The 27,189-nt window shown below is 40.0% G+C and overlaps 1 protein-coding gene and 1 long non-coding RNA gene across 4 annotated transcripts in view; one reads left to right on the forward strand and one right to left on the reverse strand.

Moving 5' to 3' along the window:
* Nucleotides 1-7,054, reverse strand: part of HPGDS (hematopoietic prostaglandin D synthase) — a 29,194-nt gene extending 22,140 nt beyond the window's left edge. The window contains exon 1 of one of the 2 annotated variants that reach the window (XM_064651924.1): nucleotides 6,954-7,054. The gene's annotated coding sequence lies outside the window, so the exon portion shown is untranslated. Of the gene's footprint in view, nucleotides 1-6,374; nucleotides 6,394-6,953 lie in introns of those variants that run through there. The other variant, XM_064651925.1, reaches the window with a different exon arrangement.
* Nucleotides 14-27,091, forward strand: LOC135412922 (uncharacterized). Of its 2 annotated transcripts, XR_010430028.1 has the most exons (9): nucleotides 14-294; nucleotides 403-8,373; nucleotides 9,319-9,760; nucleotides 15,070-16,028; nucleotides 17,372-17,432; nucleotides 17,525-17,659; nucleotides 19,491-19,641; nucleotides 23,976-24,077; nucleotides 25,079-27,091. It is a non-coding gene; the product is annotated as an uncharacterized LOC135412922 (long non-coding RNA). The 2 variants fall into 2 exon arrangements; XR_010430029.1 differs by lacking the exons at nucleotides 14-294; nucleotides 17,372-17,432 and having other exon boundaries at nucleotides 7,117-8,373.
* The last annotated feature ends 98 nt before the right edge of the window (nucleotides 27,092-27,189 follow it).

The following is a 27,189-nucleotide window of genomic DNA, read 5'->3' on the forward strand; positions in this document are numbered from 1 at the left end:
GTTAAGGTTCATCTGGGTGCTTCTAAAAATTTGGACTCTATCTGCCTGGAAGAGATGATGCATTGCCCTGTATTTATATTTATTTAGCATGAGGGTTCTTCATTAATTTAGGAGTCGCTGATGGAAAGCATTGAAGTTAGCACCTGACACAATGCTGCCCTGGCTGGGGGCCTGCCAAAAAAGGGAAGCTGGAGGTCTCAGCTGCCAAGTGCCATCATCTTCTCTTGAACTGCAACCAGCCCATGATGGTGACTCAGTAGTGATGACTGAGTCAATGGATATCTTTATTGTATTGTAAGATTATTTTACTGTTTATTTTATTGTAAGATTAAGCTGTTATATCAATTTGAATTGTTTGAGTTGCTGGAACTGATTATGTATTCCATTTTCATTATTTTATAGGATGAAAATATAACAACAAATCCGCTTCCACTCACATAAGCCTACAGGTATCTTTCTGCCAAGAAACATCTTGCTTTATGAAATGTGAAGTGGAGTTTGTGCCCTCTCTAAGCACTAAACTAGCTAAAGGTGAAAAGTTTTGTGGACTTTTTTTTTTTTTAAGTGCTGTTTTCAAAACATTTTCTGCTTCTTTATGAGATGTTTCTGCAAAGCTGACCTGAAAATCTAATGAGTAGGTTTGGAAGAGATGCAGACACAACAGCCTGATTTGGGTATCCTACTGGGGTGGAGGGGGAATTGCAATTTCACCCAATTCAGACATTTACTCATATATTTCTGTGATGTCCTACATGTAAAGTTTGAAGTCTTATAACCGGTATCAGCTGAATATTTTCCATTAATGGTAACACTGGGATTTCAGAGGGAAAACTATTCCCTGTCTTTCTTACTCCCAATGACAGGGCCAAGTAGTGCTAATGTCAATCAAGAAACTCAATTTAGAAAAGGAAAGGAGAGGGGCTTGCTGGGTCTATGTCTGTATATACAGACAAAATAGTCTTTATGCATTGAAGGAGAGATTTTCTGTAGATTATTATCCAGGAGTGACCTATCTATGTATGAAGCATGGATTTTTGGTTCTGATCCTTATGGGTTGGGGAGGTTTGTGTTACTTACAGAGTACAAAGAAAGATTTTTTTTAACCAGGAAATTGACTTAGTCTGCCTTGTTTCACCTCAGAAACACTAGGAATATTAAGTTCAATTTTGCCTGTCTTGCTTAGTGTCCTCATTTATGTGAATTCCTCACCCCTGTAATTGGAGAGCTGAACATTAAAGCAGCTTTCTCCCTTCTCAATTTTAAAAAAAATTTGCCTGTCCAAGTCTTTCTGCCTTCATTTTTTTTTAAATTTTCAGATTTCAGAGGAAGGAACCAGAGAGACAAGACTCAAATAGTTACTATAGAAGGCAAGTAAAGAAAAGCTTCCACAGCTATAACAAATTCCAGATACAATGGTTGTGGCCTGATATTTTTTCATGACTTCCCTTTTAGCTAACCAACCTAACATAATGGTCAGAATGCTGAAAAGGCAAGAGCCAGCTGGGAAGCAGCCTTGCCCTGCCTGCAGACGTGGTGCTGCTCTACTCCTGGCTGCTGATCAAATTGGTTGCTGCAGGAATGCCTTCAATTTTTTCCCTCGGTGAAAAGTTATTCTATATATTAATATTTTCTGTCTAAATCTTGAGCTGAAAGTACAAAGAGAAATAGTGATGTATTGATGCTTTTTGGAGAGGAAAGTTTGACGCAGAGAAATTGGCTCATGCCAGCAAGAACCAGCCATGGGATGGTTGTCAGTCACTTTGTCACTCCTCGTTTTTGAGGAAGGTTGACAGATCTGCCTGGCAAATGCACTGGCTTAACCCAAGCTGTTTATCTGGATGTGAGTAACACTAAGACAATTAGCTGCTGGCTTTTCTTGGGAAAAACTGAGAGGTATGTGATATGCTCCCTAACTGGGGAAGTTAATGACTTTAGGATTCTCTGAGAAACAGAGAATTAAAGAATCAGACGGTCCTCTCTTATTGCTCAGCAAAAAATGCTCATTTTCCTTTCCTTGAACATAAACTTATTCAGCTTCTAACACAGAATCAAAAATATTAGAGATTTAAGTGATATTTTCAGCCTTTGAAATCTAAAAATAGTAAGGATTTGATGATTTGGGGGGGGGGGTTTCTTCTAAAAGATGTTTTTATTAATCCCTTTTTTTTAGCAAAGAAAATAAGACGTTTTCTGCCTGTCCTTTGGGGGAGAAGAATTCGAGAATATTGGCAGGTTAATGGAAGAATACAAATCTTCCAGTGTAAGATTTCTATAGTAGTCTGTTTTAACAGAGAATACAAGTAAAAACTCCAAGTAATTCTAAATATTTCCAGTCAGCTGTCAGTTTGACATAAACTCTCTTTCTGAAAATTGATGGTTTCTTTTCCCACTCCACACTAGTTATAGAAAATAAACATTTTAATTTGATCTCTGATTTTTCTATGCCACATAGCAATCTGGACCTTCGAGAGAAAAGAGAAAAAAATCCACACACCCTTTTCTGTACACAAATCAATTGAAGTAAATGTTTATGCAATTTGATGCAGGTTGTGTTTTGAAATAACAAATTCCAGATATAATGGTTGTGGCCTGATATTTTTTCATGACCTCAAGAATATATACATATAATTTTTTTTTAGAAGGATTTTGCATGTCTTTACCTAGTGTGCTGTTTATTTGTGACCTGTGGGGGAAATCAGCCTCCCAAAATGAGAAGTTTAAAAGCATTGGGATTATTGAGCGGGACTAATGATTATGAGTATGTTAAGTGACCTGATGAATAAAAGTCTGCTGTGTGAGCAAGGCCTGATCTGTCAATATGTGGGCTTAAGAGAAGGGGCTGTATGAAACATTAAAGAAATTAGCTGTCTGAGGAAGCTCCAAGCTTGGTTTGATGATATGAAAAATCAGAGCTCTAGAAAAATCCTTAAAGAACACAGGAAAAAAACCCACTTTTTTTTTTATGGAGTTTTTGTAGAGGAGGATAAGAAGAATACTTATTCTGAGAGGATTTTTTTGAAAGTGAGAGTCCACTCTGACTGGACAATGAATGGGTGTTCACTGTCAAGGCTGTTGAAGGAGATCACCACTGGGCCCACTGGGTTTCTCCAAGCTGACTTGGTAGCTGCTGCCCTTCATGTGATTGCTCCTCAGGCAACTGCAGTCAAACTGATAAGAACTGAGATATTTGAAGTTCACCCCATTAATTTGAACTGGAGTGAGGGAGCTCCTACATGTCAGCAGGTAGAAGGAGGCAGGGAGGTGGTAACAGACAGGGATTCACGCAGCCACCTCGTCAGTGTGCTCCTTCTGCCTGACTTGCCAGGCTCTTTTAGGGCCTGAGCATCTGTGGTGACTTTGCTTTCTCTCTGATCCTCACTCTTTTGGTTTGCATCTACTTCTGTCCCAGATTTATGTAAATAACTTTTGAAATTATTTTGTGCAGCCTCCAAAGCTGTGATGAACTTCAGATGAATAAATTGCACACCTGAGACTGTGAAACACTGGTAAATAAAACTGCAAGAGGAGAGATCTCAGAAAAGATGCAGACGAAGGAGTGGTTAGGATAATTTCTCAGGAGAAACTGTTTAAGTCTTCATTTCCTCATCAGGTGTTTTAAGAATTCCCTGAGGCATCTTGTGGTAGAACAAAAGCCTAAATAATCTTAATTCTTGCCAACACCAGTCATTCCTGTAAAATTCATGCCTTGCATCTGTCTCTGTAGGCTCCAGATGAATCAGCACCACTTCACAATATTCCTACAAAGTACAGAGCCTGATTGTGAGTGACGTTACTGTGTATTAAGTTGTTTAGTTGGCTCTCCAAAGGCAGCTGCTGGTTTTGCCAGGATAATTTCATGTCCATTTTCCAAGCTCGCAAGCTTGTCCAGCACAGTAATTTGTATAAAAACTGTCTTAGTTGCCCAACATCTTTCCTTGGATGTTTAAAAGGTTTTTTCTATCTCAGCCCTGTCTGCATGTGTGGGTGCATATGTATAAGGGGAAGTACAAATATCAAATCCTTCCCCCGCTAGTCTAAACTACTTTGCTCTTGAACTGTTGCATGTCGTGAACCCACTATAAAATTTACCAAAAATAAAATTGCAGGTGTAAAAGAAAGAATTAGATAGGCTTTTAAGCACGATGTATGGTCCCTGTAGCTTGTTTGACTGGGCAAGGTTTTATTCACTTTGTAGAGTTCTCCAGCACCCCCCACTATGTCCCCTGCTCACAAATTCCTGGTGTCCTCCTGCTCTGCCCTGGGATGTCTGGCACATTGCCACCCTGCCTAGGAGGCACCAGCACAGTGGGCCAGGGCAGAGATTTCAAGTATTTTCAGATATTTTGGAATTGTTTTCTCAGGTAGAGTGAGCCTGAGGAGACCCAGAACCTTGCTAAAATGCTCTGCAGGTATTGCCAATCTTCTCGAGAGGACCAGCTCTGGGAAACAGGGACCTACAGCTCTGCCCAACACTCAGCCTAAAACCTGGAGACCATCTAGATTTGGCCGTAAGGGATAAACATCCAAGACTCCACGAGTTACGGTCACCACCTGTTTGGTATGTAAAACCCTAACCTATGTGTCCCTATGCTTAAGAAGAAAGTACTTTCTGAGCAGCAGTTTGCAGCTAATTTCACCTTTGTTGATGGAAACACCAGGTAGAGTCTGGCTCTGGGGCAGTGCCCATTGCTATGTGTTCCTGCTCTGCCTCAGAGTACCCTACCCCCTCAAAAAATGTGCTCATTTACCTGAGACACACAATTACGAAGGCTGGTGTCCCATATTTATTTTTTCCTGTTGTCAAACATCAACTAAAGAAAGCTTGCCAAACAGCTCAAACCATTATTTTTCTGTATACCTTTCTTTGTTTGCCTTCTCCTTTTGCCATCTGCTACCCAAAACCAAAGTATAATACGAAGACTGTCTGGTACCCCTGAATGCCCTTGTTTTCTCTCTTATTCCATTACATGCTTATGCTTTACTGAGTCATTCCAGCAACATTTTTAGTTCCTGCTAAAAAGATAAAAAATTAGCCATTTCATGTTTTTTCAAGTTCATCGTTGTAGCTTTTCTGGGGGGAGTTTTAGCAGATTGACTCCAGACAAGCAAGGTTCTTCAAAATGGTGGCCCTTTGAAATGTATATGCGGGATTTGGCAGATTTTTCTTTCCCTTTTTATTTTTCTTCCCCTCTTGGACTAGCTATCAAAAGGGTAAAAAAAAAAAATCACCTGTTTGAGATTTGCAGCATATGTAAGTCTTCAGCTGGTGTGAATAGCTTTCAGTGGCATGGCATGCCCCTTGCTAGTCCAACACCAGCAGTATGTCAATGGCTCCTGGGCAGTATAATTATTTTCTGGTGAGATTTTGATCAAAGGTGTTTTGAAGGTGAGCACCGACTTCAATTACTTCTGGTTTTTAACTGCTCTGGAGAAGTTTGTGTGTGACAGACAGCAAACAGAAACCTTAAGAGCAAACCCTTAGAGCAGCACAGCGCGTTGGTCAGTGGCACAGGAGTGTGCTGCACTGAAGGTGACTGGCTAACATGCTTGCTTGTGCACAAGCCCAGAACTCAAAGAATAACTTTGTGTACATTTTCAGCTTAAAATTTGGAGAGCTTCAGTTTCATTTCTATCCAAATAGATTTGATTGTGTGCCTGGGCATGTGTGCATCTGCAGCGGTGAATAATTTACAGGATGTACCCATTTTTAGAGAGAGGTGGATTCTATTTTGGATTAAAGAAAACAGAAGAATAAACAAAAGTAAACTTGCGAAAGACCTCTATGGGGGTTTTTGTTTTGTTTTCTTTACAAACGTTGCAGCTTTTGAGTATGAAAGTACTAGTGTTTACAAACAGTTCTAAGGAGTACAGAAGCCCAGGAAAGATAGTTTGTTTACTGGGATAGTTTAAGATGAGCAGTGAACAAAAGATAGCTTTTAATAGAGGAAATGTGTGCAGGAGGATTATGGACACAGGCAAATTACAGCAGTTAGAATTTAAAGGAAAAAATTCTTAACAGCTATTCAGAGTATCATTTTGAAGTAAAGACAAAAATCAACAGCAAAAACATCTGTGAGTTTTGATAAGGAGAAAAATGCAGACAGTGGAAGCAGACACAGGAGTTTTTTTCCTCTAGAGAATGATGGTGGGAATTAGGACTAGGTTATGTTAATCCATTGGTGAACCAAAATACAGGAATTTGAAAATGAACAGAACAATGCACAAAAATGACCTAGAGGAATTGGTTAGTGCTGCTTAATATTCATCTAATTTCTCTGACATTAGCCTAGTTTTGACTTGGTTATGTAAGTGAATGCATATAAGTCAGCCTTTACCTCTAATGGAATATTGATTTAAAATCATTTTTCACTTACTGAAAACTCCCTGAAGAATGTCCAGAGCTTCCTCACTCCAGCTTTTTGCTGATGAGGTTGTATTTTCTTTGGGAAGTACTCTGACACGCAGCCTGATTACCAGAGTAGCTCAGTACTGATTACATAAAGCACTGGTGAGAAACAGGGGCTTGATGTACCAACAGGCTACTGATCTGCCTTTTTGTCTCTAGAAAGCAGTTCTGGTAAAGTCTGATTTTAGCAGTGCATGTGATTGTACAGATGTTTTAAGTAAAGCAGGCAGTTGAAAGATGCTGTAAGTAGCAAAGAAGACATATGGGCGAGGTACTTGAGTTATACTTGCAGACACCCTGTAGTGCTCCTGGTTATCCCTCTCTGTGCCAATCGTACTACTCAGAGACTTACGCTGAATAAACTGAACAAAAATCTAAAAATGAAATACTCTCAGTACTTGCACTACATGTAGCATAATCTGATAAAACTAACCCCCACACAGCCACTATAACAGTAGCCCTAGGAAGGGCAGAGTAGGATCAAAAGAAGAAGGGGGAAAGAGAGGAACCAGGCTGCAGCAGTTAGCGAAGCTGAAACAGAACTCACTCTGGTGCGGTGATACGTGGTCCCTTCCTCAGCGCACACGAGTCCCTCTGAGGGCTGACCTCGGTGGAAAAGGCTTTTATATGCTCAAGCACTGTTTATTAATATGCAAACCACTCCCCATGACAAGTATGCCTTCATTACTCACTCTCTCCCCCCTCTCATACACAGGCAGACACAGAGCAAATTCATCATTTTCTCAGATAACAAGCAAGGTTGGTGACTTTTGGGACTAATACAACAAAATGTGTGCTGGAGTTTTTCAGCCTGTGTTTAAAGACAAGAAATACTTTAAAGTGCCATTTAAAAACATATATAATAATTATTAAAACACAGACCCTGGTGAGCTCAGTCAGACGATGGGTGTTTTTTCTAAATGTAAGAAGTGTGGAACAAGCCAAGAAATGTCTTTCTTGGATTATTTCTAACTCATGTGAAGCCCCACAATATCTGATCTAATTCCAGAACAATGCCTTAAATAGCTGCAATCTCACTTTTACATAAAGAACAAAGTGTGATTTAAGTTGGTTTGTTTTTTTGTTTTGTTTTGGGTTTTTTTGTTATCAGTGAAGAAGGGTAAAGAGGATTCATGCAAGCTCTGTCCGTGAGTAATGCACATTAGAAGTTAGGGCTCTGTGATGTTATTTCTTCTTATCTGTTGTGGATATTGTGCTTTTCTGTTTGTTTTCATTTGTACTTTGGCATTAGCAAAGCCGTTCAATGCTGCCGTGCTTTGCTTTCCACTGAGCTTATGACCAGAACGCAGCAGCAATGGAGCAAGCTTTCTGATGCTAAAGAGCAAGGTCCGATATGTACTACACAAGTCTGTTCTGAGGCCTCATTCATCTTTTAGAAAAAACAGTTGTGGGTGTTCTCCACAGGTGCAGGGAGCTGTGCTGGCCAAAGCACTCTCCCCTAGGATGAGGATATGCCAGATCCTTGTAGCGCACACCATGAATCATTTACCGCAGGTCAACTTGTTTCCATGTAATACATGTTTTTCCCTGATGTCCACAGCTGACTTTTCAATCACCAGCAGCCTTTATAGCTAAGAGAAAATTTAAAAAAAGAACCCCAAAGTGTCTTCCAATTGGGACTGGTGTAATCTGAGCAGTGAGCTAAATTGCTGAGGCTTACCTTAAGGGTGGCATTCCATGCTTTTGGATTTACCTTTGCTGCAGACTTATGATTTAATATTCCTTTTCTCCAGCATGTCAACTTGGGAATGGTGGTTTCAAGTACATTACAAAAAGGGAAGTTTAAAGTGGCCTAATTAATACCATATTTTCCCAGTTTTTAAATGTTGATTGTTGAATAAGCAACCTCTTTCAGGTACAACAGTTCCTTCACTTGCGGAGAAGCAGTTTGAGACATTTTCCTCATGTTGTTAGCAGAAAACTGAAGGAGTATTTATGATGCTCAGGTAAATGGAATTTGAAACAAATTTATTTTACCGGTGTTTGCAAGATTTTGAGCCACTAAGAAGTTTTATTTATTTTAAGTTGGAGCAGAGTGTAGAACACAGTGGTATGTTGTAGGATCTGGTTCTCATCCTTCTGAAAGGGAAGCAGAAAGTATTCTCCAGGAATTGTTTTCAACAGACAGCAGTTTACTCCTACCCTGGCAAGGTTACCAGTGATGATACATGGTAATGCATTAGTAAAAAACATTGGTAATCCAGCTTTTACTTTCGATGTGAGGTATTTAATGAGTTAAAACTGTAGCTTCAATCCAGAATTTCCTTCCATTGAGTTGGTATGGAGCACAAGAACTTCTTTGTGCTACAATTATACCTTCAATGATTGACAAGGTACCAAAAAACCCTTTTTCCCTTTGCTTTAGGAAATCTTTAATGTGGATCAGGAGGAAAAGATTTCCAATCTGCGGCAGGACTGTGCCGGGACCAAATTTTTAACCTCATGTTTTAAGTGGGTAATTCAGCCCCTGTCTGGTGGAAGGATCAAATTTTTAACTTCATATTTTGAATGGGTAATTCAGCCTCCATCTGGTGGAAGTTGGGCTCAGGCCATGCATCATGGGCAGGTGTTAATCCTTCCCCACAGTGCTGCTCTGAGCACCTGAGAGCCTGGCAGGGAGTGTGGTTAGGCAAACAGTGGGATTTCCAGAGGCTGTGCTCAGGAGCACCTATTACTTAGGTGACTGCAGCTCTGTACAATATCAGGAGGTTTCTTCTAAAGAAAAAGTAATTCTTCCTTTCTGCCAAATTCTGCTCAGTGCACATGTGAAAGATCAAATAAATTCCTGTGCTTTCTAAAATGGGAAGTGATACTACAAGTTTAAAATAATGGAGTTAGTGATACACTGAAATGATTTAACCTTTGTTTCCTCTGTTGATGTTTTCTTACAGATTAAACTATCCCCTACTGTTGTCCTTTTGGCCTGCAACTCCTGGTGCTGTCGTGAAAAATTTTCTGAACAGCCAGTTGTAAGCAGTCAGGCTGGGACTGTGTACCAGTCTGTTGCACAAGGTTCTTTGCTTAAGTGTCTTTCACCTCTGTCCAGCTTCTGGAAACTTCGGGGCTGGGAGAACAAACCAGTCAAGATCATGATGTATTAAACAAGTGTGTATAAAACCTGGGTGCAGAGACATCCATTCATATCTGACACCTTTCCCACAAGCCGTGGCAGAGGCATTTTCATAGGAGGAGTGGTGAAGTGTCCCACAACTCAGCAGTTTGCCTTTTGACAATTTGCCCTTTGGTCATGGAGCAACATCCAGATTTCTCATGGTCAGCCAAGCCCTGTGGACAGCTCTGCAGGCATGTCTGGCAATTGCATGGAGTCACCAGGTCAGTGAAAGGATGTTTTCTGTGTATTTTATCCAGGGAAGAAAAGACATTAACTAAATGATACATCTCCTTTCTTGGTCAGCACAGCAGCTCTCCCCTCAGCTCAAAAGCCCTAGATAAATGCAGAGGAAGTCACTTGGATTAAATTTAAATCCAAGATTTAGTTCGGCAGATGTCCCTTTCAAAGCATTCCCAGGCTATTCGGGGATCAGCACGCTGCAGGGCAGATCTCCTGCCCTGTGATTCCCTAAGGGTTGTGGATCACTCTGGCTATTGACTTGTGGCCACATCTTCCCCACTTCTTCTGCCACAGTTGCTGCTCCACCTTGCACCCCAGAATTAATAGTTAAGCAGAAGATTTGAAACAAGATGCAGTACCTCATGCTGTTGCCTATGTTTTGTTGTACGTCTCTGTGGTGAGATAGCTTGCTTACTGTGTGCACCAGTAAAAACATCTATGATTCCTGATGTCTTGCTTTGGGAACAAGAGCCCAGCTCACAGGAGCTGATATGGGAGTAAGTACATGACCATGGTGCAGGATTTTCCCTGGATGGGAAATTCCAACCAGGCTTTTATGTTGAGTCGACTTTTGTACTGCACAAAACATGACCATCTTATTGAGACTGGTAACTCACAGTTAATGCATCTATTTGTGTGTCCAGGAGAATAAATCTACTCAAGTCAGAAGTTTTACTATAAATTTAGATATAGTCATCGTGTTCCCTTCCTTAGAAATTTCCTCATTTCCGCATGCCATCCCTGTCTTTTTTTTTTTAAATTACAGTGCTATGCTGCTGTTACAAACTTGAGCAATTAAGCATTTAGGATAATATAAAGAAAGTGAATAATTACAAGTTTCATAATTTTTAATCCCCTTCATGACAGATATTAGGCCTGTAAAATATTAGACCTGCAAATGCAGCAAAGGCACTTGGCCTTTTACATTTATATGTAATAGAGCTCAGCAATTTCCCTTCTCCTTTAGCAAGCAGTAAATTCAGCCAGAAAAAGACACCTTCAGACAGACCTAATGTTGGACCTCTGTAGCTTAAGTTTAGAAATACTTTTGATCAAAGAAGTGCTGTGAGAGAATTAAAAATACCCAGTATTTCTTTTTTTAAAAAGTTGACACGTTTGAACTTTTTATTAGTGTTCTCATTGCTTTTTTTTCCTCATTTGAAAGATAACCATAAAAAAGGTTTAGTATATTTAAAGAGACCATCTATGAGAAAACAAGCATGTTCCTACATGTGCAGCTTGCTTTGCTCGTGCATATTCCATTACTCTGTTTATGATATTTTGTAAAAAGTGTGCAGAAGGGCCATGAATGTATTTGAAAGAAATTATCCATTCTTAATCAAATATCCTTCTAGTGTTACTGTAGCTCTAGTAAAAGGCAATGTTTAATGATCAATAAGATCATTATACAAGCAGTAATGAGATTTCCTTTTGAAACAGAGCAGCTTAGAGAAGCAATCAGCTACAGACAAGCCTGCAATTTTGGGGTTTTAATTTAGCCAATAACATTTTTTTTCCTCTGCTCCTGGCAGCAGGGAGATTTTGTGCGTAGGAGAGTGAAAAGCATCAGCTGAAATATTCATCTTCAAATTACTACATGGAGAGCAAAAGCCATAAAGAGCAGTCGGTTAGACACAGTTCTTTGTGTTCAGAAGTGATCTTTTCGCTTTACTCATAAATAGGAAAGTTCACAGGTGCAGGTGGTTTTATATGAAAGACCCTGATCCAAAGTCCACTGAAGCCAGCGTAAGGACTTGTGCTAACTTGAGTGGGCTCTTGTCTCGGGTCCTGGTTTTGCAACTGAGAATTTTGGCAGGACCGTAATGGCTCGTTTAGTTGAAGCATTTGGAATTACCTTTCCTGGTGCATTTGCTTCAGCATTTCATGTAAGTTGTGCTCAGTCCTGAGCTAGCTAGCAGACTATTTGCTTTATCTTAGCACTTTTGTTTATGAGAAATTGGCCAAAGTAATAAAACCTAGTTATGAGGGAGAATGCATTTATCCTAATAGCTTCTCTGACTTAGTGCAATGGAGTAAGGAGGAGCAATGATGCTCTTCCCAGCTCATAGGGAGTTACATGCATGCATGACATTTCAGCAAAAATTCTTGATGAGTAGCCAGAGGACCCATCGTCGTTCAGAAGATGCAGTTCAGCATAGAGATGCTGAATGGAGGTCCTTGGTATGTCAGCAGATGGCTGACTCATACCCGTTTGAGGTCTCTATACTGATGCTTTGTTCCCCATTACATCCTGCAGAAACTTTTCATGGAATTGAAAAACCACGTGCCCAAGTCAGAGCCCATCAGCTGCTTTTCTTATTTCAATTCATGTTTTGTTATATCTGTTTAAAAGAGAAGTAAGAGTTAAGAAATAAATATCTGTGTATAAGTTGCAGAAAATAAGAGAGCTTTGTTCCTCATCCTGTTCATGTGGACAAAGTATTGATGAAAACTGGAGATGCTGTCTGCTTACATTTGGATAGATAAATCACGAGGTTTCATCCCCTTGTGGGCCTTTGTGATTGTATCACATTGCATGGACAACTATGTAAAGGAATCAGATGTGCTTTATGAGCAGGGGATAATCTGTGATTCACAGAAAGAGGTCAATGCAATTAGTGAAATGTTAAGCCTCATAATGTAATGTAACATGTGCTGTCTGCCTGATTCCATCCACATCAGTTTCAGAAGGGATAACACACAAATGTGTTACTTAACAAGTAAATAGAAGCTTCTAAGGAGAGCCCTCTTAAAAACATGAAGCCCCTTCATCTCATGAACAAGTCTGGTCTCATCAGGAAGCTCCCAGGGAGTCCTGAGCAGGCACAGGACCTGGGCAGGGAGGGCACACTTCAGTTCCAGATATGAACTGAAAGGCTGAAGGAAGAGAAAATATTCACTTCAATTGTTTGAAATATGAGAGTTCTTAAAAAAAAAAAAATCTCTTCACGCCATGCTTTTTGATTCCACAAAACAAATCATTCGATGTCACAATCACTCTCAAGAAAACTAAGGTGGATTAAGAAAAACATGGTGTAAAGACTTTGTGGGTTTGGGGTTTTTTGGTGGTGGTTTTGTTGTTTGCTTGGTTGTTGTGGGATTTTTTTGTTTCTTTTCTGGAGTTTTGCTATAGGAGAAGTCTTATTTTCCTGGAAGTATATGGGAGTGATCTGTCAAAGTGAGCAAGACGAAAGGATCAGTGTCTAAGCCTTAGTTATGTTGCCACACAAAAGAGCCGCAGGTGACTTGCGTAGCACATAAGCTCAATACTTCACCCTGCCTGAAAACCAGAATGCTGCTTTTAAAGATGTAAGGCCTCCCCATGGCTCCAGTAGTGACTTTCCAGCACCAACTGCTCTAATCACAGTGGAAACCAGTACTGGTAAAGCCAACATAAATGCAATAGGGGAGTGCTTGCATTTGTTTCCAGATGACAGAACTTAGCCAGTTCCATAGCTAGCCTACCTCTAAAGCTCACTGTGTCTCCAGGGTATTGATATGGTGAAGGAGGTTAGAGGAAGTAAAATATATATCAGAAAACTCTATTGAAAATACCAGGTGAGGAATTAACTTGTTTAGCTGAAACACTAGATGCCTTTGATTAAGGGTTAATTTTGAGGAAGCATTAGCATCAAGGGATGGAGGCAGTTCTCAGAACTTACTGAAGAGACAGGAGGAAGAAATGGTAAATCTTTGTGCACCAGAAGCAAATTTGAACTCAAAAACAAGGGAAGCTTGAGCGTGGAAGTTAATGCACAATTAACAGAAGAGAACAGAAAATTGCCTTGGATTTATGAGCAAGGAACGTATTCATTTTTTCTTTCACACTTAAGCAGAAAGGGACTCTACCTGTTGTGCTTCTCAAAGACCAAAATACAAATATTTGGATTGTTAGCTGTTCTTCTTCCTCTTTGAATTAAACAATAGTCTGAGGTGCTTAAACAGAAGTTATTCAGGTGTTCTTTGTCTGAATTTATACCGGGTATGGAAAAAGCAAAGCAGGTAGGTAAGAGGGGTTTAGCCCCCTCTATTCTTTGCTCTATTCATCTGCTCAGTGGCTTCTGAAGCCGCAGACAGACAGCTCTTGCCCATGTGCAGCTTCATCACCCGTGTTCCCAGAGGAGGTGACTGTGCTGTGGTGAGCCACATGCAGCATGAGGTGATATTTCTGTCTGTCTGGCTGGGGCTCACGGGGACTTCAGCTAAGGTGTGCTGCCCCACCCCTTGGTGCAATCACTTGGCCTCCCAGCCTTTCCCTCACATCCTTTTTTGGGTGAATGCTGTGTTAAGACCTACAGGCACACCTTCAAGGGTAATTGCTTCTGATGGCTTGAAGCTCTGAGTGCAAAGTCACAGGTAACTGTGTTTGGTAGGCCGCTACGGTGCTAATTTGCCCATAGAATGCAAAGAAGCACAGAGCTAGGTGCAGACACCTGGAGGACATTTCTAAAGCTAGTTACAAATATTTTACTGCTTCATCTCTGTCTTGTGCTTCTCTGTAGTTGTTGTAGGCCCAGAGGTTAAATATTAAAGCAGTGTCTTTTGTGTAGTGGCTTAAATAGCAGCAGAAGGGGAAGGGAGCTAGCATTTGTTTGATATTAGACAGGTGTAAACTGCAAAGATAATTAAAAATTAGCAATTACCAGGCATGATTATAATGAGAATCAGTTGGGAAAAGCTCTGCAGGAGAGTGACAGGGTTGCCTTTGGCTTCAGACTCTCCTCTTGCAGCTCTGGAGAACAGAGGGGTGTTTGCATTTTTACTCAGATGCCAGAGAGCATAAAAAAGCCATGCCAGCATGGTGCATGAAAGGATGATCTGGGTCCAAATGCAGTTACCAGCAGCAGTTGTACTCTGTGTTCCCACTATGAAAACCAGACATAATGGTCATTATGAAAGAGCAGAGCAAAACTTCAAATGCTTTCTCTTTGCACTGGTTCTGTAGAGACAATATGGAAGTAATACTATCTTTTCTGGTAATAAGCTCATTTTAGCTCTGGGGAGATATTTGGAAGTATTATTGTGTAGACAAGATGTGTACATCAGCAGTAAGTAACCAGAGATATTTGCTCATAATGGCACAGATACAAAGGGGCAGAGATGGCACTGAGCAAAGTGACATAGCTGCAAGAAGTCACTTTGGGGTAAAATGAACTTATATAAAACCAATTCAATTACTTTTTTCCATCCGTGTAAAGTTATTCATCAACTTCAGTGATTTGAGCTTTAATTCATATGAAGACCAGAGCTTACCCTGTCAAGATTCCTGAATTTTTCCTTTTCTCCTCAGGATAACAGAAAATAGCACGAAATGCATTCAGCTTTCCAGAGATGAGCTTTTCAAGGTCAGTATCAGTATTTTTATTGCCTTGCCAAAACCCAAATGTGTTCCACATTCCACCTGCTTCCCTTCCAGAAGTCTGAAATGATTAAGATTCCTGTTTGGTGAGTTTTTCCTAAGAGATTTTTGGTTTTGAATTCTTGGTCCTCCATCAATCATGGTATTATGAAAATGCTTATTTCTGCCATCCCTCCTCCTTCCAGTGTTCTTTTCAGGAGGTACAGAATAGCATAACAATCTCTGAGAAATATTAAGACTTTCAAATGGTGAGTGTTCTTCAATTATTCATTCTTCTCCTTTTTTTTCCATAAACTGCAGATGTTTAAGAAGTGATAATTAGAAGAGCCTCCTGTTTTTGACAGATGCTGCCCTATAACTGACTTCGTGTATCCAGCAAATACTGACTGTGAGGACTGTAAAGGGTTATTACACATATTTTGTCCTTAAATTTATAGCACTTTTTTTCATTGTTAGTTTTAAAATACAGAAATTCTTGGTGACAAACTGCAGTGGTATTTGCAGAGCAGTTCACTTTTCATGCTTGCTGCACAGGTTTTGCATGACTTGCATTTCACCAGATATGGTTCGGGGTTTGGGTGCAAGTGGTGTTTGAAAGTCCTTAGTTAACAGAATAAAAAAACGAAACAAATGAAAAATTTGCAAGTGCATCATCTGAAAAGACCAAGCTCTGTAGTGTTGTAAATTTTGATATTTTCATCATTTTCTATTGCAGGAAGGAAAAATACTTGGATGGTGATGTAAAATAGTTTATTTGAACATATTTTGGACCGTTCTGTCTACCCTCATAAAATTGCAGGAAAACATAAATTGCTTCAACTACAAGTATTTTGATCCTTATCCAAAATATTTACTGTAATCTTAAGGCTTTTGCAACATTGTCTCTATTGGTAAGTGTATTTTTCTTGGCAAAAATAGATATTTTTTTCCAAGAGTGTTAAATACGTGTGTAAGTTGTCCTTGTCTCCATTATGTTTTTTTATTTTACTGTTTCAATAACTAAGTTTATTTCTTACCTGCAAATTCTTGTGGTGTTCTGACCTATGTAGCAATGTCTTACTACATGGCACAAGGTTTTACATACTATTTTATACTAATCATCAAAATTGTGAATATACAGCAGCCCAGAAGCTATAGAGACTCCCCTCTGCCCACTAAATGTTAAATAATCACTGCACTTCTGCAGAAGTGCAGTAAGAAACTGAGAAGAGATAAATGGAGACAAAATAATGTATCTGTATTCTTTTCTGTTGCTCAGCTTTTCTGGAAGTCGTGACTCTCCCATCCAGACAGTACTCCCTTTGTTTCCACTGATTCACAGAGCAGCAGGAAGAGAGGAGGAGTGGCCCATGGAGCTGGCAGTGTTGTTAGGGTGGGGTTGAATGTCAGATGTAGGTCTGAACCAGGCTATTTTCATAGCTAAAGAGGTACTAGTCCAACCTTAAATGTCATGCTGTCAGTCCAACAGCTTGCCTGCAGGCAGCTTTCTCACCTCTTTACCAGTCTTCTGAGCTGTCTAAATGAGTGATCAGGGAGTTTTTGCTTATCCAAGTAGTCTCCTGAGTTTGTTAGAAGTTACCCAAGCCAACCTTGCCTCACATCCATCTCAGTGTCCCAGCTGATCTACAAATAGCAAGAGCTCCTTCTTTCCCATTGTGAAGCAAATGGTAGTAGCTCAGACAGGGCAGAAGACCCCACCTCATGGAGTTGTGAGAGTCACAGTCAGTGGCTGGAGTCAGAGAGTCACAGTCTACAGTCGAAGCTAAGTGAGAGCTGAGACAATTGAAAAACAATCCTGGCCTGTGTGCAAGCAGGCTTGCAGGCTTGGTGTATGCCCGAGAGAGAGAGAGCGCACTTGCTCAGGTACTGCTGTCTCTTTTCAGATGAGATTTTCCCCTTATCCTCTTCCCCTGTTTTCTGTGTTCCCTAACATGAGATGATGCTGCAACACTTCCTTCTGTGCTGCGTGTGAAAAGTGTAGTGTCCTGGAGCCATGAACGCTGTTTGCTTATCACTGCAGGATATGTGCAGGAAACATTACAGAATGTGGTTCACTGCACTATGTATGTCTTTTTGTCCATACAAAAGTGCTCCCTGCTGAGCACTTTCTGCTTGGAAATTTCCACTTTCATTAAGATGTCAGTAAACTTACTAAGTCTCTTTTAGTTTTCTTTTAGCCAAACTCTGCTTTTATACAGACTTTCAGTAATACACTTCTGTTTTTCCTCTAAAGAAGCAGCAAAAGTATTGGAGAGTTCTTCTGACTTGTTTAGCACAGTATTAAAGAAATAAAGGTATCTTTGTGTTCTTGATATATAATATTTTGCAAGTTTTTGACAGCTGTTGAGTTAAAGTAACTGAAATTAAAGATATAAATTCATTCCAGGAAGTTGCTGTAAAAACAAGAGGAACACTGTTGTCTGGCTATGCCTTGTACCGCTGATCTCTTACCATGATCGAGGATTGTTCTGATGAGAAAGGAAATTACTAGAGTCACAGATGATGAACTCTAGCTAGTGAGGTAAGGATCCCTCTTTTCTGAGTTGTCTGTGGAGGTTTCTATCCCCAGGAGAAGCTGAAGAGTCACGTTTCTATTTCCAACCTGAGATGGATCAGTTACATTCTGATAGAAAGCAGAAGTGGTAAGGGCCTTGAGGACCCTGCATGAGACACAGCACAGTGCTCTGGAAAGAAAGTACAGTAAGAGTTTATCTAGGAGTACCTTTATGTGCATGTTTGAAAGCAAGGTAGAATTTTGTTACTTGCAGAAGTACATTGTTGATTTAGTTACTCAGTGGCTCAAAAATGCATTTGCATTCTTCAGGGGAAAAATAAAGGTAAAAAGTTTTAGCTGCATCCTCAAAGTTTAGCCAAAACCCAACCTTTCTCACCAGCTTTGTTTTACCTAGACCCTTTTACTCCTAAGCAGAGACTTAGGAATTCTGAAAGTAATCACAGACAAGGCAAGGGTTATCTCTTTTAGTACAGCAAGTTGCTGGAAAGAGGATTTGCCCTTTGTATGACTTTGATTGCACACACTTTAGCTGACCACTAAAGCCGATGACGTGTTTGTTCCATTGCTGAAGCTATCTTTGACCTCATTTCCTCACATTATACCCAACTAGAGGGTAATCGATAGGATCTATTTGCAGTTACTTGTAGCCCAATTAAAACTACAGACGATCCAAAAAATGATGCTACATGTGTAAGAACGTAGCAGTCAGTAATAAAATAACTCTTTTGTGTTGCTGGTGCAGATTATGGTCTTAAGAGTAGTTTAGGTTGGAAGGAACCTCTTGAGATCTAGTCAAGCCCCCCTTGCTTAAGCAGGGGCAGCAAGAGCCAGTTGCTCAGGACAATGTCCAGTTGGGTTTTTAATATCTCCACAACCTCTCTGGGCAACACTTTTCTCTATTTTACCACCTTTACAGTAAAAAAAAGTGTACTGGAGCTGGTGAAGGTACACTCACCAGAAGCAAGAACCTTAAACTCTGGACTTGTGCTATCATCTGTGCAAAATTGTAATACTTATGTAAATTATACAAATTTATGACTTATTCCAGGAAGGTATTGCACAATCTAAATTTCTATAGCTCTTGGTATGAGCTCTTCACACTAAACAAAAGACTTCTGAACACTATATAACAGAAATGTGAGAACAACCTGCCCTGTTCATGATTATGTTAGACTTAAACCCACTTATTCCTACAGCACATCCTTGCAGTGCCAAATGGTGATGTTAATTTTTAATAAACTGAGTAGAGAAGACAGATCGTGGATATTAAAACCACTGACGTTTTCTCACATTTTTTTCTCCTCTTTCTGTCTGGGGCACTGTCCTGAAAGTGGTCTCCTCTCTCAGTTTGAAATTGGTGACTCTCTTCCTAGTCACAGGATGGGAGGGTTATTTAGAGAGTCCTGAATCACTCTTTGATTCTGTAATAGTGAAGGCAGAACCCTGGAAACAAAGTTCTGTGTTATTATGGATGACATACATGAGGAAATGTGATTCTCAGCTTATGAGAACTGGATATAATCAGCCTAACTTATGAAAGTTTATGAAAGTGCTGCTGTAAATTGATTCACCAGAAGTATTAATTCCTAGAGATAAGTATCTGTCAAGCAAAGAGAGCAAAGACTGCTGAATAAGTAATCGAGCTGTATTAGTCCTCTATGCCTCAGAGAAATAATGGAAATTGATATTCAAATAAAAAAAATCTTCAAGTAGCACGTAGTTTAAATTTAAAAAAATTAACAAATCCCTCCCAAGTCAATGGAAACTATCAGTAATTTGGTGAGTCCAAGTGTTTACTTATCCTCATTCCAGAAGAATAATTGTTTTCATCTTCCAGAAGCTAAGGAATTGGCTTATCTAGCCTCGAGTGTTCAGAGTGAGATTAATTTCTTCAGACCCTGTTTTCCAATGCTTCCCAGCTGGCATTTCCAACACTTGTGTCATGGAAGTTCTTCTGCCTCCCACTCCTGACATACCACTCCTACATGGTAAGTAAGGCTTTAGTCAACACGCCAAATATATCAGGCCCTTGGAGAGTCAGAACAGCAGCTGTATGAGAGCTGATTCAAGGTGTCCTCCGAAGGCAGGCTAGCAGCAATCAAGCACTGCAGTGTGCTCACCCCACTGAGAAGGGCATATCTGCCACAAGACATGGTCCTCCACATGTGACCTCAACTTACACATTTGGAGTTTTCATTAGTCAGACAGATTTGATTAAGGCAATTTCTCAACAGTTAAGCAGTGCCACTAAATGCAGCTCTTGGGGCTTTGTGCTGGGACAGGAAGACAGAGTAGTAGCTTGAAGAAGCTTCAAGCACTATAACATTTATGTCAGGATCACTTTCCAGGAATGGATAGAAATGAGACTCTGACCAACAGACATGGACCTATCAGGAAGAATGTGAAGCACTGTGGATTTTGGCTGCTTCTGTGTAAAAGACAGATGAAAACCTAAAATATAAGATGTTTTGAGATTAATATTTCCCCTAGCATACTTGGCTTCTGGGTAACTATTACTCAGCTTACTGAAAGCCAGTCATTTACTTGTAGTTCCAGTCATTCCCCTGCATTGCCAGCAGGGTTCTCGCCAAACTGAAGCTGGATTCGTGGTGTTGGTCAGACTGACTGGCAGCGGATGTCCTGCATGAGAAAGGCAGTGGACTGCCTTTGCAGGTGTCCCAGGGTGGTTGGACATGACCTGCTACACACTCAGGGCTTTGGGACTCCAGAAAATAGTATATGCTTTCACAGATTATTCAACCTCAAAAAGCTGCCATCATATTGATTAAATGAAATAACAACGTGGGAGAAGATCTAAATCTACTTCTAATTAATAGGGCAAAAAATCATTCTACGGGCAGCAAGCTATTGCATATCTGCCTTTTGTAAGTCCTGGTGAATGTCCTTTGAAAGAATTAGTGGTGGTCAGTGTCAAAAGCAGGATAGTGCTGGGTGAAACTCAGCTCTGCCTGCAACTTGTACAGCTTCGATACGAATAAGGAATGGTTTCAGAAGCGCTGCAAGACAGGCTTCTATAAATTATTGACACCTCAAAAGTAGGGCAGGGTTAATGTCATTATGTCACTTCCAAAGAATATTTGTAAATCACGGAAGAAGAGAACATGACAGATTATCAATGAATAAGCATAAGGAATAATGGATAAAACCACACATAATTAAATCCAAGGTAAAAAATCAAGCATTTGTTATAGGAGCACTTCTTCAGGAAAGCTAAGGCAAAGTACTCTTTGGAATATGTGCATGGCAACTGGGACAAAAGTTAATATAAAAAACAGAAAAACAGTTTTCCAGCCCACATCTATTGCAAATACTATCTGCAGTAGAAAAGATATACACATACTTTTTGTAGGGTTGAATCTTAACAAATTCCTTCTCTTATTGCTAATGTTGGAATCCCATTTGTCTGAAAGGAATGTTTCTAGTTATATATTCATGAAACTGCATCATGAACTGAAATGCATCATGGTTAAGTGCTCTACAAAATCTAGATGTAATTGAAAAGCTTGATAAAGTTATTTATAAACTATAAATAACTTCCTTAAAAATCAACTTCATTTGGAAACTCATGCTTGAGTGCACGATCCCATTTTCCATAAACATCCACTCAAATTTACGTGTTGCGTGGAAAATGAAATTATTATTGCAAAGCCACAAAAGAGCCTCATTTTGACTTAAATTTTCCACATCTCCAGCATGTCTGTGCTGATTACCTTAGTGTTTCATGTATAGTTTCAGCTTCTAAAATGCCTCACTGCACTGAAAATGTTTCAGCTTTCGGCTCTGAGGAGATTGAGCTCTTCTACTGGGAAGTGCTTGTGCACTGGCAAAAGGTGCTGCTGGGGACAGATTTGTTAATAGGGCTTGCCTTCTTGTCACAGTTTGTGAAGCCCCTGTGAAAGCAGGGCTTTTAGGCACTCAGGAAAGACCCCCTGGCCGGTACAATTGATCTCACTGCTTTGCATGGTCTGGTGAACTTGTTCATGGCATTGGTTTTATATATGCTGCATCTTTTAAAAATAATGCTCTTTTCCACTCTTACTGTGTGTGGCTAATACAAAATATCTATGCCTGCTATCTTTTGAATATCAACACAATATGTCTCATAAGAAACATATAAAATGACTAGGCAATGAAGCAATTAATTGATTTTATAATGAAGCATGAAATCAAATAGACTTTGAGATAGAGTTGAGTGAATCTGGTGTCTGATCTGATTAAGATCAATGTTATTTTCTGCTTGTTAGAGGCCAGGGGCTGCTGGTGAAGTCATTAGTTTTAGTTTAGTGGCCATAGCACATTTTGACAGGTTTTACTAAGTGGTATTTGAGTGACAGCTCAGTCTTAAGGGTCATCAGTGCAATAGTGATGTGGTTGTTTTGGTGTTTTCAGATTTATATCAGAAAAAAGGGACTGCAAAAAACTTTCATGGGTGCTTTACCTTTTGATCACAGAAAAAGTTCTTTGCCAAGTTGGAATGGTGAATCCATCGTCTCCTTGTGGGTAAACACATGAGGGTACTTTGAAGAAATATTAAACATCAGTAGAGTCACAAATTTCTTTGGTTTGAAATCATTTCAATGAACAGAATTTCCAAAGAAATTCAAGATGCCTAGCTGCTTTTGCTCTGTGGTGTGATTTGGTTTTGTTTTCTTTATGGTGCTTTCCATGGAACAGGCAACCTTGGAAAGATGAATTTAAGAGGGCAAGGCTTCTCTGCCAGGGAGATATTTTGTATCCATTTGGTTCCCCATGGATTTGTGTTTGCACAATCAGAATGTAGTCGAGAAATGTCTTTAAAAGGTTTCTTTGATTTATAGACCAATATATCTCCCCTCCAGAAAACTGCAGTTGTATCATTGAGTAGTGACCTGGGTGAAGAAATGTTCTTCAGATAGTGTTAATAGAAGAATTTCTAGGAGAGTAATAACTACACTCATCTGATACATGCTGTAGAAGTCTCTCAGATGGAAGGGGACTATTATGAGAGCTAAGCAGGATTTGGAATTGCTCATGAACAAGGAAGTCTGGTATTTGCATGAAGAGCTTTGCTGATATGAAATGCTCTTGTTTCAAAGACTTTTCCTGGGAATCAAAGTTCTTAAAAGCCAAGAATTTACCAATGTAGAGGTATTTTCAGTGTCAACGAGATATTTTCATGCTTCAAATTTTGTAAAATGCACGACTTCTCCCAAGGCACTTCGTAACTTATCCAGATTTTCCCGTTTTCAGTGCTTTGCAGGGGTGGCCGAGGGAAAAAGCATCCTCTTGAAAAAAAGAAATCTTACAGATATTCTTCTCTTACCAAATTAATTTTCTAGTGAATCACCTTCTTTTCTATGACTCCAAAGCAGTTCAACCAGAGAGATAGTTGTAATATCAACTCTGGATGAGAACAGGAGTCAACATATTCGTTCTGGGGCAAAGGGAAAAGTAGTTTTCTATTTTATTAACTGCCAGGAAGTGAGTCATATCAGTCAGTTCAGCAAAATGAAATACACTAATTTCTGTACAAGCCAAGCTGAAATGAAATTCTGTTTGTTTGTTTGTTTGTTTGTTTTGAATAGACTTGTCTAATACAGTAAATTTCCCATAAAATCTGTGCTTCCCTGGAAAGCAGGGAGCTCTTGGTTAGTTCTGTGTAAATACATTGAAGAAGTCTTTGCTGAGTTCTTGGGTTTAGCAAACCTTTGAATGTTGAGTAATATTAATACATCTCTGCAATATCATACTGGGGTTTTTTTATAGCATTGCTGACTTTCTAAGTTATAACTAGGAAGCAGAAATAAATCTTTTAAATTTTTAACCAGGGTAGGAAATGTGAAAACAAGCAAGAGATGAGGCATAGAAAATATCTGAGAATATGTTTTGGAAGACAGTTTGAGTTCTTAAGCAGGCAGGTCAAAGGGGAAAAGTACTCATAAAATCAAGTATGGCTGCAAACATAAGTCCATTTAAATAATTTCTAGCATGCTAATACATTTTTAGATGTGTTAAACTTAGAGCGATTTATCCTTCATTTGCCAGCAGGTTTTAAAGTGAGGCTGAATGGGATTTTGCCACTGGAGAACAAGAACGTTGCACTAACCCTGGGATATGAAGTGTCTCAGCAGCCCGTTTGCTAAGGGAGGGTATCTGTCAGCTGGCTAGCTATGGTTTTTGAAGGGTGTGTAAGGTGTCAATTCTTCTGTGAAATGTCTCTCCCAAATAGTAGCACTATTTTAAGATCATAATGTGGTAGACACTTTACTATGAGAGAAGCAAGTGCTATCTCCATAACTCATTGTCTTTTCCCTTTTCACAGGTTAATCAAATTTCAACAGTTCTTCACAGCCCAGTGGAATCATCACAGACCCATTATATTTAGCTGAGTCATGCTGCTTTGTATTCATGTTTTGAGCTATGGGTGAGTGCAAAGCAGTAGGTGAATATAATTTTGTGAACGTAATACCATTTCATGCTAGACCTTACAAACAGAAACAACACTAGCTTTGTTAACAGACTTTCCTTGCTCTCTGTACTAAGCAAGAACCCTGAGAGTTTGAAGTGTCGTGTAAATCTATGTATGCTAGCATGTTTTAAGAAATGTGGCTTTTACTGCAGTAGTAATACTCTAAAGGTTTAACCAATGTTTGATATAGTCAACATCAGAAATATATGTATGGATACTTCTTTGCTCTTAATCAAACTTAACTTCATCCTTTAAATGGTACAAAATAAATCTGATTGGCAAACTCGTAGATTCCAGAAACTCATGGAAACTGTTGGTCTGTTTTTGGGAATACTTTGCCTTCTATAAAATCTGAAGGATATGCACTAGCTAGGATGCTCACACTCAGAAGTTCTGCTTTTATACTTTTCTCTAAAATCTACCAAATACCCTTTTCCCCAAACCACTGAAGGTTTAGCAGAGCTTTTTTTAACCTCAGTTAATAATGAAATTTACCTCTCAGTATAAGCATCCAAAAAACCATAGTTTTGGAAACTAAATCTAAACCCCAGGCTAAGTTGCCTGTGTACATGCTTCTCCTACCTTGAAGGCAAAAGTTTTTTGGAAGACATTTTTGTAGCAGCATTTGTAAAGTTAAAATTATCAGTTACTTCTTTTAAACAGAAATGCTTTAGAATAATTACATTTTATAAACAAAAAACCAGTTCTGCATATTCAGAGTCTTGAGTGTAGTAAACCTTTTAATGAGACAACTAGTAAACCAGATGAGTGGCTGTAATTTTTTCTCCACAATGGAAAAAAAGAGATGCTTTCAACTCTTCTTCTTTGACTTTAATTCTTCTTTTCAATTCTTTCTGAGGGGCATGTTACCTGCAGTCTTTTCATGTATGACATTACTGAGAAATACCATGTCCAGAAGAATATTTTATCAACTCATCCTTACATTTCCTTTCCAGAGGTGGTCATGTCAATTAGGTGGATGCTGAGCAGCTGTGAGATTGGATGAAAGAGTTATGAAATTCTCTGGAGAAAGCAGGAGGCTCTTCAAGTAACACAAAAGCAGTGGTGATCAAGAAGCAGGAAAATGCCTATGCTGGGAAGGGACTGTAGAAATCGTTATATGTGCCAAATCTGTCAAGACTGATAATTAGTATTAGCAATAAGTTATGCAGTTATCATCAGATCACAATGAAATAATGACAGCAAGTTTAACAGGATGTTTATGTAGTTAATCCTTTGGTTGATGTATTGTTTGTAAAGTACTACAATGGTAATGAAACTGTCATGCCTCCAGTGAGGCCTCTTAAATGAAATAAAAACAAGCTGGTACATGGCTAAAATTGAGACTGTACAATTCTGCATGGTGCTGCTCTATTCACCATGTCATGTTCCTGTTAGACCAAAACAGGATCAGGGAAGTCTGAAGTGAGAGGTGCTGAAAGAAACTAGAAAAGGGAAAAGATAGAGCCTCAGCTGCATCTCAGGCAATGCTGCCTGGAGGCAGATGGGGTGAAGGTGCCTGTTACACTGAAAAGTCGGCTCTTAAAAGAGTTTCTTTGGAGTCTGTTACAGATGCCCCGACCAGGAAGAAGAGATGGATGAATTATTCTATAAGTGGCTGGCTGATGTTTCACAATTGACAGCCCTTGCTCTTACGGGAGACTTTAACCTGTGGGATGTCTGCTGGAAACTCAACACAGTGTAGAGGAGGCAGTCTAGGAGATTCCTGGAGTTTGTGGAAGATAACTTTCTGTTGCAGCTGATAAGTGAGCCTACCAGGGCTGGCGTCCCACTAGACGGCCTGTGTACAAACGGAGAAGGGCTAGTGGGAGATGTGGTCAGAGGCCATCTTGGACACAAACACCAGTAGATGGTGGAGTTTTCAGTAGTCGATGAAGTAAGGAGGGGTGTCAACAAAACTTTTACCCTGGACTTCTAGAGGGCAGATTTTGGGCTATTCAGGACCCTGACTCAGAAAGTCCCTTGGGAAGCAGCCCTTAAAAACAAAGGGGTCCAAGATGGATGGACATACTTCAAGAAAGGAATCTTGAAGGCACAGGAGCAGGCTGTCTCTATGTGCCAAAAGATAAGGCACCGGGGAAGATGACTGGCCTGGCTGAACAACGAGATTTTGTAGGAACTCAGGGGAAAAAATGAGTGCGTACCACCTTTGGGAAAAGGGGCAGGCAACTCAGGAAGTGTTTAAGGATATCATTAGGTCATGCAGAAAGAAGGTGAGAGAGGTGAAAGCTCAGTTAGAACTTAATCTGGCCACTTCTATTAAGGACAACAAAAAGTGTTTCTATAAATACATTAATAGCAAAAGGAGGGGCAAGGAAAATCTCCATTCTTTATTGGATGCGAGGGGGAATATAGTCACCAAAGACAAAGAAAAGTCTGAGATACTTAACCCCTTCTTTCCCTCAGTCTTCAACATTAAGACCAGTTATCCTCAGGAGAACTGGCCTCCTGAACTAGTAGAAAGGGATGGGAGCAGAATGGACCCCCTGTAATGCAGGAGGAAGTAGTTAGTGACCTTCTGAGCCACTTAATGCTCACAAGTCTATGGGACAGGATGGGATTCATCCTAGAATGATAAAGGGAGCTGGCAGAAGAACTTGCTAAGCTGTTCTCCATCATTAATCACTAGTCCTGGATAACAGGGGAGGTCCCAGATGACTAGGCGTTGACCAATGGGATGCCCATCCACAAGAAGGGCTGGAAGGAGGATCCAGGGAACTCTACAGACCTGTCAACCTGACCTTTGTGCTCAGCAAGGTTGTGGGGCAGATCATCTAGAGTGTAATCACATGGCACATAAAGGACAACCAGGAGATCAGGCCTAGCCAGCATGGATTTAGGAGGGCCAGGTCCCACCTGACCAATCTGATCTCCCTTTATGATCAGGTGAGCCGCCTGGTGGATGAGGGGAGGGCTGTGGATGTGTCTACCTGGACTTCAGCAAAGCCTTTGACACAGTCTCCCACAGCATCCTCCTGAAAAAGCTGGCAACCCATGGCTTGGACAGGGGCACTCTGTGCTGTGTCAGGACCTGTCTGGAGGGCTG

Source organism: Pseudopipra pipra, chromosome 4 (genome assembly GCF_036250125.1).
Source record: "Pseudopipra pipra isolate bDixPip1 chromosome 4, bDixPip1.hap1, whole genome shotgun sequence".
Classification (NCBI taxonomy): domain Eukaryota; kingdom Metazoa; phylum Chordata; class Aves; order Passeriformes; family Pipridae; genus Pseudopipra; species Pseudopipra pipra.